General features: G+C 48.4%; 1 protein-coding gene across 1 annotated transcript in view; it reads right to left on the reverse strand.

The window, feature by feature from the left end:
* Positions 1-14,818, reverse strand: part of OSBP2 (oxysterol binding protein 2) — a 160,786-nt gene that overhangs the window by 34,055 nt on the left and 111,913 nt on the right. The gene's annotated exons all lie outside the window — the stretch shown is intronic.

Here is a 14,818-nt window from a genome sequence, read left to right on the forward strand (position 1 = left end):
GACTGGCGGGACACAGCTCCCTGCAGAAGTTCAATCTGTCTCACAGGTAGCTCCTGCATATTTCTCCAGGTAGCCGACCGCTGTCAGGCTGAGGCAGGGCAGCTCAGCTGATCTGGGCTGGCAACTCTTGCATTAATTGCCAGCTCTTTGCAGAAGGAACCATGTCAGTAGAACAGCGCCCGAGAGTCGCTGGCCTTGCTTCAACAAGACTTTTCATCTAGCACACAACCATTTTGAGGCTAACCGCCTTTGACGTTTGGTCTTCAGCTTCGTAATATGGATCAGTTTTGGGGGGAGGGCAGGAGAAAGCAGCCAGCTTGCCTTTGCAAATCTCACACAGCGGCAGAGCACAAGGGCCCCTGCGGTGTGAAGGCAGCCCCTTTGGCTGTGCGGCCCGAAACACACACACACTGACAGGACGTGCTCCACGGGACTGGGAGGGCAGAAGGCTGGGAGACCAACAGTAGGCGGAGCCAGTCAACAAGAGGCGGAGCCAACTAACTCTAGTTTTGTCTGCCGCCATGCTGAGTTGCAAAAGGACAGCACCGAGACAGGGGGGGGGGGTGTCATAAGAAGACAGGCAGGTGGGAGCTAGCAGATTGAGGCTCGTGAGACAGCCTCCACTGGATGCAGTGATTTAGCAGACAAAAACTTTCACTACACCTGCAGCCTCCCAGCTCCTTGCATCTCCCTTTTTTAAAATACTATGGCAGGCAGGGCCCTTCTGGTATTTTATTATTATTATTATTATTATTATTATTATTATTATTATTATTATTCATTTTATCTTGCCCAAAGCAACTCAGAGCGACTGACAACAAAAAAATCTAGCCAACTTGTGTTGCATGAAGTAACCCATGGTACATTTTAGCTGTACAGTCGTACCTTGGTTCTCGAACGGAATCTGTTCCAGAAGTCTGCTTGACTTCCAAAAATGTTCCAAAACCAAGGCGTGGCTTCCAATTGGCTGCAGGAGCTTCTTGCACTCAATCAGAAGCCACGGAAGCAGTGTTGGACGTTTGGGTTCCAAAGAACGTTTGCAAACCGGAACACTCACTTCCTGGTTTGCAGCGTTCGAGAGCCAAAACGTATGAGGACCAAGGCATTTGAGAACCAAGGTACGACTGTATATTTCTGTGTACTGGGAGAGGCCTGCTCATGCTCACGGGGGTCTTATTTGATATGCAAAGTTTAGCAGAGTATATTGTCCCGGAGTTCCTTCCCACCCAGTTCCCTATCCCAGATGGTCTCATTGCATGCGGCAGCTAGACTGGTGACTGGGAGCAGCCGCCGAGACCACATTGAAAGACCTACATTGGCTCCCAGTACGTTTCCGAGCACAATTCAAAGTGTTGGTGCTGACCTTTAAAGCCCTAAACGGCCTCGGTCCAGTATACCTGAAGGAGCGTCTCCACCTCCATCGCTCTGCCCGGACACTGAGGTCCAGTGCCGAGGGCCTTCTGGCGGTTCCCTCGCTGCGAGAAGCCAAGTTGCAGGGAACCAGGCAGAGGGCCTTCTCGGTAGTGGCGCCCGCCCTGTGGAACACCCTCCCATCAGATGTCAAAAAGAAAAACAACTACCAGACTTTTAGAGGACATCTGAAGGCAGCCCTGTTTAGGGAAGCTTTTAATCTTTAAGAAATTAGTGTACTTTAATATTTCTATTGGAAGCCGCCCAGAGTGGCTGGGGAACCCCAGCCAGATGGGCAGGGTATAAATAAATTATTATTATTATTATTATTATTATTATTATTATTATTATTATTATTATACTGCAGTAGCATATTTTGTTTGTTTTACAGCTTGGGAGAAAGAGGCAGTCCAGATCGGAACAACAGTCCTGGAGGGGGGAAAGGGAGGGGCATTTGCAAAAGGAGGGGGGGCCTGTCTGATTCTCTGGTTATTGACCTCATCTTCTAACAGAGCAACTACAGGGTGAATCTTTTAAAAGAGGCCCCGTGGAACATGTGTACTCTGTATCCAAGGGGCCTCTTTTAAAGGACTCACCCTGTATAATCCAGCAAAGAGATGCTTCCTGCTGAAGTATATTAGCACTCCTCTGGAGAAGGTTGGACACTCCTAAATTAGGATTGGAAATATCTATCCAGTTCGGTTCTTTGAGTTTCACATTTTCTCCCCAATCTAAAATGCTGTTCTCTAAATGTTGTGGCAATTTGCAATGATAATAATAAAGTTCATGAAAACTTGGAAGCATTTTAGTGCAAATTTCTCCGAATACATTTTTCATGCAGTTTATACTAATGCACAGTACATATTTTTGGCAGCAATTTTCTCTAATGCAACGTGTTTGTGTATGTTCTTTTGACCGATACCTCAATTTATATACACATCCTTCCTTGATCCATGTGTTTTTACAAACAGACTAGAGAACTGCACTGCAAAATTCAGATAAGTGCAAATTTCAACATACAGCTGTGTTTCGGTTTGCATATTGTTTTGGAAAGCTTGGCTGTGATCCGATTTGGCTTTCAATGTGTACTGACTCAAATTCCCTCTCCACCCCTACTCCTCACCTTTAATGGAGGATAAAGACGACTCCCACCCCAATTTTCACAAGACTATCAACGGCCACTCCTAACTCACCTCGAATTTTGTATTTACACCCCACCGTTTCCTCCAAGGTGCTCAAGGTGGCGTACAAGGTTCTCCCCCATCCTCATTAAATCCCCACGACAACCCTGTGAGGAAGGTTAGGCTGAGAGGCAGTGACTGGCGCAAGGTCACCCAGTGAGCTTCATGGCCAAGTAGGGATTTGAACACTGGGCCACTCAGGTCCTAGTCTGACACTCTAACCACACTGACTCTCACCTTTCACAGAGGATAAAGCTACCCCTGACTCACCTTTCATAAGACTATCAATGGCTACCAGTCAAGCTGGCTGCGTGCAACCTCCAGGATCAGTTGCAGCCTGCTTCTGGATGCTAGTCGCTGGGGAACAACAGCTGGGCATGTGCTGGGCATGTGCCATGCTAGTGGGGTTCTCGGAGGCATCTGATTGGCTGCTGTGGGAAACAGGATGCCGGAAGAGATGGGGCCTTACTTTGCTCCCTTTTCAAGGCAATACAATCTACCCCTCATCAGCCACTGATACAAGTCATTCATTCTTTAGCAGATAACTAATACTCTCTTTCTCTCAAAGCAATTTGAGAACAAGCACACGTGCCCTCTATTGTTACAGTTCAATGGCTGCAAGTTCTCTTTCCATATTGCCTCCCGCACTCATTCACAAAGCCTGCCCAACGCTGACCCCCGGGAAACTTTATGACTAGAATTCTAGGGTGTTCTGTATGAACCAGAAAAAAATTCCAGAGGGGCAGCCGTGTTAGTGGTGCTGCAGAATAACACAAGAGCTTTGTGCCAACTTTAAAGGGCTAGCTAATTTAGTGAGAGATTTTACTTTCTTGGGCTCCTTGATCACTGCAGATGGTGACAGCAGTCACAAAATTAAAAGACGCCTGCTTCTTGGGAGAAAAGCAATGACAAACCTAGACAGCATCTTAAAAAGCAGAGACATCACCTTGCCGACCAAGGTCCGTATAGTTAAAGCTATGGTTGTCCCAGTAGTGGTGTATGGAAGTGAGAGCTGGACCATAAAGAAGGCTGATCGCCGAAGAATTGATGCTTTTGAATTATGGTGCTGGAGGAGACTCTTGAGAGTCCCATGGACTGCAAGAAGATCAAACCTATCCATTCTTCAGGAAATCAGCCCTGAGTGCTCACTGGAAGGACAGATCGTGAAGCTGAGGCTCCAATACTTTGGCCACCTCATGAGAAGAGAAGACTCCCTGGAAAAGACCTTGATGTTGGGAAAGATGGAGGGCACATGAAGAAGGGGACGACAGAGGATGAGATGGTTGGACAGTGTTCTCGAAGCTACGAACATGAGTTTGACCAAACTGCGGGAGGCAGTGGAAGACAGGAGTGCCTGGAGTGCTATGGTCCACGGAGTCACGAAGAGTCGGACACGACTAAACGTCTAAACAACAACAATTTATTAAAGGATAAAAGCCAGCCTTCCCCAACATCGGTGCCTTCCAGATGTTTTGGGCCACAGTTCCCATCAGTCCTGGCCAGCACAGCCGGTGTTGGACCACAACTTCCATCATCCACATGAGATGAGAGGAACTGTAGTTCACAACAACCCAGAGGGTAGCAGGTTGGGAAGGCCGGGCATAATAAGCATTTGTGGACACCCACTTCATCAGATGTATGGCGTGTTATCATAAGTTGCAGCGTGAGGATATACAAACTACACACGCACAGAGGGGTATTGGGGGGGGAGGGTGAATAGGGTTGGGAAAAACTAAGGTCAGAAGGAAACAAAATGCAGAAAATAGGAGATGGCTCCTAGAAACAGATAACCTGGTGAGAAGCATCCTTGGGAGACCCTAGCATTGCAGAGGAAAAACAATTACTCTTCTCAGATAATTCTATGGGGAAACAAACAGGGACATTCAAATGGGGTCAGAGCTCATACAAGCCACAGGGTCAGCATAAAACAGAAGGCAGAAGCAGCACTGATGGGATTAAGCTGAGAGGGTAGGCAAGTGAGGTATGTCTGCAGCCGCAAAATGTTTTTTTGTGTGTGGGTGGGGGTGGGATAAGGGACAAATAACAGCACAGGAGAGGAGCAACAAGTATTGCTGCATTTCCACCTGCACTTGAACACGGATAATAATTTGCCTTACCCCTGTTGCGAATTACACAGATTTAGCCAGGTTATTTGCAGTGCGAGGTGATGACCAGCACTCTTGAGGGGGACGAGGTAATAATCCAAGCATTGAATGGTTTGTGGGTTCTGGTGCACTTGAGAACACAGGACAGCTGCCAACCCTGTTCCACTCCTCTTTGTGGGAAGCAGTGGGAGAGAGGACCAGGAAACCTCCTGAAACAGACCAGGCAGGAACTCCTACTCTGGGATTCTCAGCCAGCGAGAGGACCGTTCAACACATGGCAGATGCTTCGCAGCAACAGAGGCGATAAATAAATCCCTTCTCTAAACTAATGTTGTGCTGCAGGATTAATAGAAGTAACTGCAGATTGAACAGACAGAAAACAGCAGCCGGACACACTCGACGGCAGTGATCTGGGTAGGGAAGCAGCGCGATACACACAGACTCACAGTTCTGATCTCAGCAGTGGGCATTTAAGAAAGAGTCCTAGCTCAGCGGTAGGGCATTGGCTTTGCGAGCGAAAGGTCGCAGGTTCAATCCCCGGGATCTCCAGGTGGGGCTGGGAAAGCCTCCCTGTCTGAACTCATGGAAGAGCTGCTGCCGGTCAGTGTAGACCAGGCATAGGCAAACTCGGCCCTCCAGATGTTTTGGGACTACAACTCCCATCATCCCTAGCTAACAGGACCAGTGGTCAGGGAGGATGGGAAATGTAGTCCCAAAACATCTGGAGGGCCGAGTTTGCCTATGCCTGGTGTAGGCAATACTGATCTAGATGGTCTGACTCATTATTAGGCAGCTAACTACATTCCTAAGATCTGGTCACTTGCTCGTGGCTTGTAGGATTAAAAAGGAGCAGAGTTGTACACCAACAGAAACAAAAGGTGCTGCAGACCTAGGAAAAGCCATGTGATTTCTCATTTATATTTTCTCTGGAGCGACAGGCAGTTGAAAGAGCAGCAGCCTGTGATTTCCCGCAAAAATATTACTATTACTATTAATTTATTTATAATACTAAATTATCCAGCCACTCCGGGCAGCTCCCAACAGAATATTAAAAATACAATAAAACATCAAACATTAAAAACTTCCCTAAACAGCTCCATGAAAGAGAAGGACGAAGACTTTCCCTTTTCATACGAGTTGGTACTGGAGGAATGAGAGACATGAACACACAGAACCCTCCCACTCTTGCATATGGGGAGGAAAATTAATCATCATTCAAGAAACTCAGTTTGCTGTACACAAGGCTGTTCCGTTTTATCTGCCTGGCACCATAATTAAGTTCCTGTAGGAACAAAATGCCTTGCACAGAAGCTCACTGGTCCAGCAGTACACGGAGTGTAGCAGGCAGGAGGCTAGGGAATGAAGGAGGAAGAGGAACAACAACAACAACAACAACAACAACAACAACAACAACAACAACAACAGGTTCATCCTTCAAGCTGGCCACAAGGGGGCAGAGGTTATAAAAGGCTCAGCCTGTTCTCACCTGGAGCTGTACTTGGTCCTGCAACTCCTGATCTGACTTGCTGCCTTCTCCATGAGATCTGGCATCGAACCACAACAAGGCAACCACCACACCACACACACACACACACACACACACACACCTTCCTAGTGCTCACCACCACCAAGTTGACTTCATATCACAAGCCTACTTTTGTTTTTTTAAGAAGAAAATGAGATTTGAACCCAGAACCCCCTGAGGCAAGTCCAACACTCTTTTCACCACACCAGCTCTGCTTTTAATAAGGAAAAGGGCGGGGGGAAGAAGGGGAAGAATACCACAACACCAACAGGCGCAAAACATGCTAGCAAATTTCACAGGCTAGTCACAGCAAATAGAGCAGATTTCATGGGTTGCCAAGAGTTTAACAGAAACAGCATTACAATTCTCAAGCAATGTACAGCGACCATCCCAGGTTATTCCACATCTGTTGATGCAAACAAACAGGAGAACAGCAGTATGCGCCTTTCCCTCCCCAAAAGAAACAAGACTTCCTGTAGTTAGGAAAGCAGCATTGAAAAGTCTAGGATGGGCAAATTATTAGGGGAGAGGCATATACCCAATGCCCAAGGAAGTCAGGCAGGAGTCCTCCCTAGCTGTCCCTGGGGCCTTTTCCACGGAAGGTAAGACCATTCTTACCTGCGAAAGAGATTTCTATGCATATCAGCAGGTGGACGCAACGTGGGAACATCAGCTCAACCTGTGGCCCCTGAGATATGCACAGAGAAAACACCTTTCTTACCTGTGTGAAGGGATTTCTGTGCATCTCAACAGGTGACCGACCACAAGTTGAGCTCACATTCCCAAGATGCGGCCACCATTACATGCATGGAGAAAAAGGTATCGCCTCCATCTTTTTTTTGTTTAGTTTTACATTAGATCAGGGGTGGCCAACTCCCAAGAGACTGCGATCTACTCACAGAGTTAAAAACTGACAGTGATCTACCCCTTTTAGGAAGGTGGAAGGCCCATTTTTTGGGGGGGGTTTGGGGTCAAAGTTGTTGAGTTTTCTCAGGGAGGAGGTAAAATGTTGAGCTTTTTTTTTAGGGGAGCCACAGTTGTTCATCTTCTTTGGGGGGAGCCAATGATCTACCAGTGATCTACTGCAGATGTCCAGTGATCCACCGGTAGATCACGATCTACCTGTTGGACGTGCCTGCATTAGATGAAACTAGGCTGTACGGTGTCTCGATGGAGGTGCTTTTCTATCTGGAGCCCCCACGGGTCTCTATTGTGTCTCTCTCTTTTCGTTTGGGGGCAATTTCCCTGATATTCAACATCTAGCAAGCGAAACAATAAAAGCCCTTTATTGATCGTTATGATCTCTGTCTCAGAGACACTGAGGCTCTGACAATCTAGCCCAGGCACCCCCAAACTTCGGCCCTCCAGATGTTTTGGACTACAATTCCCAGCATCCCTGACCACTGGTCCTGTTAGCTAGGGATCATGGGAGTTGTAGGCCAAAACATCTGGAGGGCCGCAGTTTGGGGGGTGCCTGAACTAGCCGATATGTGTTATTGCCAGTCCTCTATTGCAGTGTTTCTCAACCAGTGTGCCTCCAGATGTTTTGGGACTACAACTCCCATCATCCCTAGCTAGCAAGACCAGTGGTCAGGAATGATGGGAGTTGTACTCCCAAAACATCTGGAGGCACACTGGTTGAGAAACACTGCTCTATTGCTCCCTTGTTTGCTGCAAATGACCTCAAAGAGATGCAGTGCAGGCCCTGTCCTTTTGAGAATGAATTTAGTAGTCTAACTTTATGGCCAATAGGGTGTGCACGCTCTCTCTCTCTCTTACACACACACACACACACACACACACACACACACACACACACACACACACACACAGAGCAACTGCCAGAGAATCCTTAGGGAAGCTCCATCTTCCCCCATCCAGGAACTACATCTCTCAGCCCCCTTGACAGAGTTGGCCCCATAGAAATACGCAAGCATCCACCGGCACAAATTAAACTGCAAGTTCAGAACATGGTGCCCTGGGAGGTATACTGTATGATGCTTTCGGAGGAGCCGTGGTCCCAATTACAGCTATTTTGGGCTGCACAACAGAATAATTTCTCCTCTTCTTCCCAGCAACCTCACAAGGGAAGTGAGATGACAAATTGTGCTCTATCACTGTTCCCCACCCGATGCCTCTCATGAATATATATATATGAATTATTCAATGCAAACTTCTACCGAGGCTGGAGCAAAGAACAGGTTGTGAAACGAAAGCAGAACGAAGCATGCTAGCCGTGTGTCTTCTGTCCACTCCACAAGATGTCTGTTGGCGAGACATCTCAGAGACAATCCCTTCCTCCCTGCCGCAATGTACCATACAATAAAGCAAAGATTAGAAGCCTCAGGCAATGGACACCTAGAACGTGGCCCCTTCCAGGACTCTCTTATCTGGCCCTCAGAACATTCGCTAGGCCAGGGTTAGCCAACGTGGTGTCTTCTGGGTGTTTGACTCCAACTCCCATCTGCCTCTCCAGCAAGGTATGATGGGAGTTGTAGTCCAGCAACATCTGGAGGGAGCCGTGTTGGCTAATTGGGTACAAGGCCACACCCCTCACTAGTCCTGCTCCGGGCTCTCCTTGAGTGCTTTTGCCCTGCTGGAATGTACTTTCTGAACTGCGATCGTGTCCCTTGGCTGCCTGCACGGAAAGAGGTGTGTATAATCGTTTGTATATGTAGACACCTCTGACTTTAGCATGGCTGGAATGGAGTCTGCACTAGGAAAGGAAGACCAACCCCTCTTTTGCCTCCGCCCCTGCCCACTGCTTGCATGTGCCCTCTGCAAGGATCCCCAAGAAGGAATGAGACCCTCAGTCTGAAAAATGCTCCCACCCTGCGTTAAATTATTGTTCAGGATTAGGGAGTCCCATCCAGCTCCATCTTCTAATAAAAGCAGCTTCCCTACAGCCAATACACACAACCAGGAGATTTATTTTTATTACATATAAATTAAGAATGGAATGAGGTGGGTAGGGTAGGCATATTTTGTTGGGAAAAAGCTCTGGGCACACCCACGAAAACTAACAGCCTTATGGCTGGGGTGATCTCAGCTCCCTGGTGAGAATTCTGCCGCAGGCAAATGTTTTGGGCGAGAAGTAATTTTTGTTTGGGGGCGGGGGAGGGGGTGTTATCCCACAATTGCTCCATACAGAAATGGAGGATTATCCAAGAAACAATAGACAATCCCTTTCCCTCGGCTTATGTTAACCAGCGCTGTTTTAATCTCGTCTTTCAATACATGGTGTTGGCTGCAATGAGGGCGGGGGCGGGGGGGGGCCCTTATAAAAATAAACTGCAGTGTGATTAAAAGGGGGGGGAGAAGTACATTCATTAGTGAGCTACAAATTTAGCTGCCAAAAGGACACATGCACACACACTCCACCCCCCAAAACATATGGGATGGCTGAGGAGGTGGGTGTTGCTGTGGTGGAACATCTTCTTCCAGGGAGGGAGGGGCAATGGGGCTGCACCGTGATCTTATTTGCAAAACAAGTCTCTTCCAGCACGCCCGTCTCTGCTCTGCTACAATTACTGTGTCGGTGGGTGGTTGATTAAACTAGATTATCAACGAAGGGACAGAATAATCCCACAAGGTTCCTGGCTCCCCCCGCCCCTTCTCCCAACCCCACTTCAACTCAGAGAATGTCAAACTGCAGCTCTGTTCTCCAGCCCTCTGCTAAGAAATGGCGCTGCTCTACAGCAAAAGAGCAAAGAATAGTCATGATTTCTGCAGCTGAGCTAACTTCAAAATCACAGGCAACCACATTGGGCCATTAAAAACCAAAAACGAAAGCTAAGATTACAGGTGCTGCTAGAATTGGTTGCCTAAATTAGGACCCTTCGACCACAAGGTAACACTCCTCAGTTTGGCTCCTTGCGACAGTCAGCTAAAATTATTCTCCGGCGTTGACAATATGATGACTTTTTCACCTGCCCCTCCTTCAACCCTGTGCCTCTCACTTGCCTTTGAGAGAGATCCAAGTTAACAGCTGGCTTTTATATTTTTAGGTTAAAAAGACAACAACGCTGTTGTTTCTTGGCCAAGAGTGGTGTCGTTGTTATGATTTTAACAGAATTCCTACTTGCTTTAAAATGGTGATTCTTTTTTGTAACCCAACCTGAGACCAGAAATTACAAAACCTACCCTCTGAAGATGCTGCCACAATAGCCAGTCAGTGGCCAAAGGCCTGCCAGCAAAAAGTAAGCAGAGAGGGAACTTCCCATGGGAGTTCCACAATCTGGGAGCAATCACCAAGAAGGCCCTCTCTTTTTTTCTCACCAAACATGCCTGTGAGGGTGGCAGGACAGAAAGGCCTCTTCCGCAGAAGATCTCAAAGCCCAGGGAGGCTCATATAGGGAGGCCTTAAGACCTCCAGAATGAGGTCTTTGTACTCTACCTCCTGCACTGTGTCTTTAGACTGTTAAAAATGCAGATTTTGCCTCCACAAAATGCCTAGACCAGTGTTTTCCCTTCGCCCTGCCCCACCCCAGGTGTCTTTCGCTTAAAATGGCCTGGACAGCAAATGGGGAGAACCTCTTGCTCCAGGGTCAAACTGCCCCCCCCAGGCCACACCTCCTCCTTGGCCCTGCTTTGCCTGGCTGGACTTTGCCCTTGAATTCTGCTAAGACCTCTTGTTTACCTGAATGGAGGATAAAGAGGGATGTATGAAGGAACTAGTGCATGCAGGTAAAATTTACATTGGTTGCTCCACCCACTTTTGCCGCTGGCTCTACCCACGAGTGGCATGTGGCCTTTGGATGGCTGTGCAGAAGATAAAGTGGGCCTCAGAATGGAAGAAGTTCCCCTCTCCTGCCTTGGGTGTTCAAAAATCAGTCGTGGCAAAGCTCTTTTTAGCAGCCCACCTTCCCTGATAAACAGATAAACAATTCATTTTAGAAGATGCTACCGGGGTACAGCTAGGGCAGCAGCAACCGGCTGGCAGTAGCGAGCGTTTTAAAAGGCCTGAAGGATGGTTCCCGCGTACTCATTAGGAGATAGCAAGGCACCAATGCTTTAAATCTCACTGACTGCCGGAAAAAGGAAAGGCAGAGAAGGCAATGGGGCAATTTAAACGGTTCACTCTCCTTAAACAAGAGGCATTTTCAGTACATATGCCAAAGTGGCTTTCAGAGGAGTCAACAAAACTGCAAAATAAGGTTATTTCAACAAGCCGACCTTTAATGGTATGATACGTTTGAAAGAGTCTGATTCTTTGGGAATAGTCAATGTTTAACGTAAGAGCATACTCCGCAACATTTCTCCAATGAAAATAGAGATTTCCTACTCCATAAGGATGATGATGATTTTATTATTTACAGCCCACCCACCTGACTAGGTTGCCCCAGATACTCTAGGTCAGGCATCCCCAAACTGCGGCCCTCCAGATGTTTTGGCCTACAAATCCCATGATCCCTAGCTAACAGGACCAGTGGTCGGGGAAGATGGGAATTGTAGTCAAAAACATCTGGAGGGCCGAAGTTTGGGGATGCCTGCTCTAGGTAGCTTCAAACATATATAAAAACACAATACAGTGGTACCTCGACTTACAAACGACTCGACAATCAAATTTTTTGACTTACGAAATGTCTCAACATCCGAAAGGAAACCGCGGCGGTTTTAGATAGGGATTTTTCGACTTATGAATTTTTAGATTTCGACTAACAAATTTTTCCATTTCCAATGCATTCCTATGGGAAATCACATTTCCAATGGCATTTTTCGAATTTTTCAACCTACGAAGGTGCCTTCGGAACGGATTAAAATCGTAAGTCGAGGCACCACTGTAAAACATTAAACATTACAAAATTTCCCTATACAGGGCTGCCTACACATGTCTTCTCAATGCTGTATACTTATCACCTTGGCTTGGAGGGGGGGGTCACATAACTCCATACCCTCCGACATTTCTCCAACGAAAATAGGGATGTCCTAAGGGAAAGCGGGACACTGGGATCAAATCAGAAACGGGGATGGCTTCTTCAAATCCAGGATTGTCCCTGGAAAACAGGGACTCTTTCCTCAGAGCAGGCCCAATGAAATCAACAGTTCTGCTCTGAATATGACTTGGTTGGATAGCACCCTATTACGTTGAAGTTATTTGTGCCAAGTAGAGAAGTTGTGATATCCAGGGGTTGGGATTTTCACAGCAGGAAATCTGATTTTCACAGGCTAGGAATCTGTGGTGAGACATTCACCAAATAGACAGTGCGAAAGAAATCCAGGGGCTGCTGAAATCCCAGCAGTGTTTTTGAAGAATGGCACACACACACACAAATAGTTAGGAGTGTGAATGATTTTTCATAAAATGACAATTGAAAACTGGAACAGGAGCAGAACCTGAAACAGAAGTCCAGATTTTCCCGGGCCATTTTATCAATGCACATCTTATGTTAGGAGATGACATTTACAGCCTGAACCTATTAACCCTTTATCAATCTGCAACAACCACTCACAACCTCCTGGCCCCTCGGCAGCTTGTAGGAATCGCCCCCAACCTATTCACTCTTACCAAATTGTGGCGACTCTTCCCACCAACACAGACTAAGCAATGTGCTCAGTGGGGAAAGCATAAAGAATTACTGTTAATTTTTTTATAATAAAAAAAAAACCTTAGAAGGTAGCCACGACTCATTCCAGTTCAATGAGGAAAGAAAGGTGCCTGGATGCAGGAACAGAAGACTTATGAGAGGGCCTTGTCCCCGTCTTTCCTCTTCTTAGCACACATCACATCTCATTGACACCCAAGCCTGGTGCCACTCGGCAGGGCTGTGACAAAGCAGGCAACAGGATTAATTGGGATCCACCCTCAGTGTGCAACCTCAAACAGAAGCCTTATGTGCTGCTATGCACAGGCTGGCAGCTCATTGTCCTTTAGCCCAATGCAATCACAACTGTACACACTGGAGTGTTGTTTAGAAAGGCGGCAGTTTTAATTGTCTGCACCAGTCGTAAGCGGTCCTTAATCTCCCATTAGGAACTGCTGACTCCCCTTCCTCTCCCAATAATGAAAGGAATACATGGCTGATTGCATTTGCACAAATGGGACCGAGCTAACCTCAGCAATTTCCCTCATGCCAGCGTTTTGGACTGCTTTCGGGTGTTTACAATTCCACTGGGCCACTTGCTTCCCTGGGGCTCAAGTGGATCCTGAATTGCAAATGTATGGAGTGATGGGAAGGCTGCTCCCTGCTGGCACCACCTATCTTCTTCTTTGGTGATCACTCATAGGCGAGAATTGATGCTTTTGAATTATGGTGCTGGAGGAGACTCCTGAGAGTCCCACGGACTGCAAGAAAACCACTTCCGCTGACACGGAGGTGGGGTTGTGGGCCTGGCCCGACTGAACTCTCGCGACGGGGCTGAGATTCAGCCCTCTCGCGAGAAAGGGGAATCCCCGCCACGTCATAAGCAGGCTGACCAATCGGGTCAGCCGGGGCGGGGCTTCCTTCTATTTAAACCGGGACGGGGCGGGAACACTTCCTCTTTCGCCCCGGATCCCACAGAGAAAGGTTCTACCTTCGGACCTCGTCGTTGGACCTCGTCGTGGATCGGTTAATCCTCCCTCTCCAGTTCTACCTTGGACCTCGTCGTTGGACCTCGTCGTGCACGAGCCCCTGGACCGCCGGGCTTCCTGGACCGCACGATCGCCGCCGGACGCCCACTAGCGCGCGATCCGCCGCTGCGGCTACCTCCGCCGCCGCCGCCGCCGCCGCCGCCTCCGGACGCCCACTAGCATCGCCGCCGCCCCCGACATCCCCGGCAGGCTCCCGCGGTGCGCGCAACGGGCGAGCTCTCCTTCGCCGGCTCCTTGACCTGCTGCTGCAGCCGTCGACGGCGCCTTTGGCGGGCCTGCGGCTCTTGCAGCGTCCTCATCTGTGTCTTCTAGGCGGTAAGGAGAGCACCCCAGCTGATCCTCCTTCCGCGAAGCTGGTAGCTGGTAGCGCTCTCACCGCCGCAGCCGTCTCCGGGTCGCTCTTGATCTGAGGTCGCACCGCCGCACAGCTGATCGCCCCGCTCCGCTTCAGAGCTGGCCGGGGGCCCCTTCCAGGCTTGTTTGTGGGTCGCAGTGAGTACGAGCAAACCGCTTTGTTGGCGATTCCCCGGTGGGCGTCTGGTTAATTGCTGCCGCTTGGTCGCCATTAAGAGTGTGGCCACGTGTACTTCCCGTGCGGCCATTTTGGGAAGGGCCCATCAGTTGCAGGCCCAGCGGCCATTTTAGAAGGCCCACGTGTCTGGGTGGGGCGGCCATTTTGGGTGTCCTTTGTTCCCGCTCACTCTTCCCTTACCGGCAGCATAATTTTCACTAGCCTTACCTTGTTAATATTTACTGTTCCTTGATTTGCATCAGTTGCAGGCCCAGCGGCCATCTTGGGGGGCCCACGTGTCCAAGTGGAGCGGCCATTTTGAGTGTCCTTTTCTGCTCACTCTTCCCTTTGCGGCAGCATATTGCTCACTAGCATTGCCTTATTAATAATTACTGTTCTGATTTGCGTCAATACGGAGCTGATTCAGGGATCTTAGCATAATAACCTTGCTTGGGGGACCCTGCTAACATCTGGGCCTTGCCTAAACGTTTTTGGGGGCTGCGTGGGTGTTAA

Source organism: Zootoca vivipara, chromosome 17, assembly GCF_963506605.1.
Source record: "Zootoca vivipara chromosome 17, rZooViv1.1, whole genome shotgun sequence".
Taxonomy (NCBI): Eukaryota; Metazoa; Chordata; class Lepidosauria; order Squamata; family Lacertidae; genus Zootoca; species Zootoca vivipara.